Consider the following 4332-nt stretch of genomic DNA (forward strand, 5'->3'; position numbering starts at 1 on the left):
TTTGATTGTAACCATCCTAATAGATGTGAGGTGGTATCTCATTGTAGTTTTGATTTGCATTTCCCTTATAATGAGTGATGTTGAGTCCATACTTATTGGCCATTTGTATATCATTTTTGGAAAAATGTCTATTCAAGTCCTTTGCCCATTTTTTTATTTTTATTTATTTATTTATTTATTTGCTGTTGAGTTTTAGGAGTCTACATATATTCTAGATGTTAATCCCTTATCAAATATATGATTTGCCAATATTTTATCCCATGCTGTGAACAAATGAAATGTTGACTTTTCACTGTGTTAATAATAATGACAGGTATTTTGAACCAGCTTAAATGGCAGTAAACTTTAGAGGTTTGAAAAAAATGTTTTTAATTACCTTCTATCTACATTCATTCAAATATCATCTATATGCTAAGGACTTTAGATTTATATCCTTAATCAAAATTCCCTGAACTTGACTGCTTGAGGTCTCTACTTGGATGACCAATGGACACCTCGAACTTAACTCGTCTCAGTGGACTTTCCCTGATAGTTTCTCTGAAGCAGTTTCTCTCCATCCTTCCACTTGCTCAGGCCAAAACTCTTGGTGTCCCCTTTGACTCCACCTTTTTTGTCACCCTACATCTGGTTTGTTGGCTTTCCATTTAAATAACGTCAGAATTCTCAACAACTTGAATGCCCAAACCACACTCATCTTTCTCTAGGTGGTCACAGTAGCCTGTTAACTAGACCCATTCTTTTTTATTTTTTTTTTAAGACGTAGTCTCGCTCTGTCACCCAGGCTGGAGTGCAGTGGCACCTTGGCTCACTGCAAGCTCCGTCTCCTGGGTTCATGCTGTTCTGCCTCGGTGTCCTGAGTAGCTGGGACTACAGGTGGCCGCCACCACGCCTGGCTAATTTTTTGTATTTTTAGTAGAGATGGGTTTTTACCATGTTAGCCAGGATGGTCTTGATCTGACCTCGTGATCCGCCTGCCTCGGCCACCCAAAGCGCTGGGATTACAGGCGTGAGCCACCGCGCCCAGCAACTAGACCCATTCTTGATCTTCTCTAGTCTGTCCTCAATACTAGTTACAGAACACACATAGCAGTAGTCAATTTTCTAAAATAATAAAAATATTAATACTAAATACTATTTATAATGTATTAGTATAACCTATTAAAAGTACCTGGGGGAATAAACACCAGATTGTTAATAGTGTTGTTTCCAACAAAAGTAACTATCAACAGAGTAAACAGACAACGTACAGAATGGGGAGAAAATTTTTGCAAACTATGCATCTGACAAAGGTCTAATCTCCAGTGTCTATAAGGAACTTAAACAAATTTACAAGAAAAAAACTCAAACAACCCCATTAAAAAGTGGACAAAGGATGTTAACAGACACTTCTCAAAAGAAGCTATACATGCGGCCAACAATCATGAAAAAAGCTTGTCACTGATCATTAGAGAAATGCAAATATAAACCACAGTGAGATACCATCTCACACTAGTCAAAATGGCTATAATTAAATAGTCAAAAAATAACATGCTGGTGAAACTATGGAGAAAAAGGAACACTTATACACTGTTGATGAGATTGTAAATTAGTTCAACCATTGTGGAAGACAATGTGGCAATTCCTCAAAGACCTAAAGACAGAAATTAAACTATTCTACCCAGCAATCCCATTGCTGGGTATATATCAAAAGGAATATAAATTTTTCTACCATAAAGACACATGCATGCATATGTTCAATGCAGCACTATTACAATAGCAAGGTCATGAGATGAACCTAAATACCCATCAATGATAGACTGGATAAAGAAAATGTGGTACATATACACATGGAATACTATGCAGCCATAAAAAATAATGAGATCATGTCCTTTACAGGGACATGGATGGAGCTGGAGGCCATTACCCTTAGCAGACTGATGCAGGAACAGAAAACCAAATACCACATATTCTCATTTACATGTTTTCACTTATAAGTGAGAGCTAAATGATGAGAACACATGGACACATGGTGGGGAACAACACACACACGGGCCTTTTGGAGAGTGGAGGGTGGGAGGGGGGAGAGGATCAGGAAAAATAATTAATTGATACTAGGCTTAATACATGGGTGATGAAATAATCCATATGGTAAATCCCATGACACATGTTTACCTATGTAACAAACCTGCACATCCTGCACATGTACCCCTGAGCTTAAAAGTTTAAAAAAAAAAAAAAAAGTGATGTCTCAGTAGCAGGAATTATGGAAGACAATGACTTTCAGTTATATATTTTTCTGATAATTCAATCTTTCCAATGAGTATGAGTTACTTCTGTAAGAAAAACAGAACACATACCTTCAATAAAGACTGAATTTTAGAATGTTTCCACTTAGAGACATCAAAAGGTTGAGTCTTGTGGCTGCCTCAATGTCTTTCAACTAAAGGCCAGAAGCTGAGTATTTATGTTCCTTAGTTTCTTAGTCAGTACCTCCTTTGGTTCTCTTTTTTGAAATGGAGTCTCACTCTGTCACCCAGGCTGGAGTACTGTGGCACGATCTCAGCTCACTGCAACCTCCACCTCCCAGGTTCAAGTGATTCTCCTGTCTCAGGCTTCCGAGTAGCTGGGATTACAGGTGTGCACAACCACGCCCAGCTAATTTTTGTATTTTTAGTAGAGATGGCTTCACCATGTTGGCCAGGCTGGTCTTGAACTGCTGACCTCAGGTAATCCGCCTGCCTCAGCTTCCCAAAGTGCTGGGATTACAGGTGTGAGTCACTGCGCCCGGCCCTTCCTTCAGTTCTATTGGACATACTCTCTCATTTTTGTTAGCAACCATTTTTTAAGCATTTGTATGTCCTGAGAAGGATAGCTGCATAATTTGTAGGGCCCAATGCAGTATGGAAATACAGAACCTATAAAGAATTTCAAGACGGTAAAAACAGAGCTCTACTGAGGGATAGTGTTCCCAAGGGACTGAAAATTGCAAAGAAAAATGGCCCAGTTCCCCTATCCCCTCAGGGAAATGCGTAGAGGTCACTGGCAATGTTTGTGCTGCCCCTTTCTGAAGGACACATTCTTTCTAAAGGGAGATGAATGCCTTCATTCAGGATATAGCCTTTCTCCCCTCTCTTGGTAAGGTGCCATTATGAGTCTCAGCTCTGGCCAAGCTTACCCTGCTCTCCCAGGTAAACTGAAGGGACACTGTCTTATTTTCCTCACTTCCTAATTCCTGTGGTTGGCAAGTCTCTTCACCAATCCTGTCTACCTTTCAGGGCAGCTATGATGGGCAGGAGAAGTAAGAGACCCAATGCTGAGCGTGTGGGAGACTCTCAGTGGCCACACACGAGCCCTGTGCAGGGAGAGATGATGACCTAAAAGAAGGCAGGTGACACACCACAGGGAACGTTTCAGAGGGGGAGGAGGGCATGTGCAGAGGCATAGAGGCAGGAGCAAGTCCCACTGCGGGGTAAGCAGGATGTGTGTGGAGAAACTGCCCTGGAGGCGCTGGGTGCAGGGGGAGAGCTGAATCTGAGAGGTGCTAGAGACACAGAATCCACACTGAGGGGAGGGAGAAGTCTAGAATGGTTCCCAGCTTTCACTTGTTTAGGGGCAAATTGAAGAACCAAGTAAATTTAGCACCCAAATAACGGCTGCTTTTAAAGTGAGTTTAACATCAAGGCCATTCTCAAAGAGCTAGGGTCTTGGTTGGAATGCATCTTCCCCCAAAGGGCACAGGTTCATCAGACGTTTCACACTTTTCTAAAGGGATTATGAAAATTCTCCTTCTTACCACTCAAGTTGATTCCTCTGCATATGTTTTAGAAAAGAGACACACATTAGCCAGGCATGGTGGCTCATCCCTGTAATCCCAGCACTTTGGGAGGCCAAGCTGGACAGGTCGCCCAAGGTCAAGAGTTCAAGACCAGCCTGGCCAACATGGTGAAACCCCGTCTCTGCCAAAAATACAAAAATTAGCCACGCGTGGTGGCAGACACCTGTAGTCCCAGCTACACGGGAGACTGAGACAGGAGAATCTCTTGAACCACGGAGGCGGAGGTTGCAGTGGGCTGAGATTACGCCACTGCACTCCAGACGGAGCAACAGAGTAAGACTCTGTCTCAAAAAAAAAAAAAAAAAGAAAGAAAGAAAGAAACACATTATTAAAGAGTATTCTCTTAAGCCAGGAGGTGGCTCACGCCTGTAATCCCAGCACTTTGAGAGGCCAAGGCGAGAGGATCACTTGAGGCCAGGAGTTCAAGACCAGCCTTGGCAACATAGTGAAACACTGTCTCTATTAAAAATTTAAAAATTAGCTGGACATGGTGACATGCACCTGTGGTCCCAGTTATA

This window comes from Macaca nemestrina, chromosome 9, assembly GCF_043159975.1.
Source record: "Macaca nemestrina isolate mMacNem1 chromosome 9, mMacNem.hap1, whole genome shotgun sequence".
Lineage (NCBI taxonomy): Eukaryota > Metazoa > Chordata > Mammalia > Primates > Cercopithecidae > Macaca > Macaca nemestrina.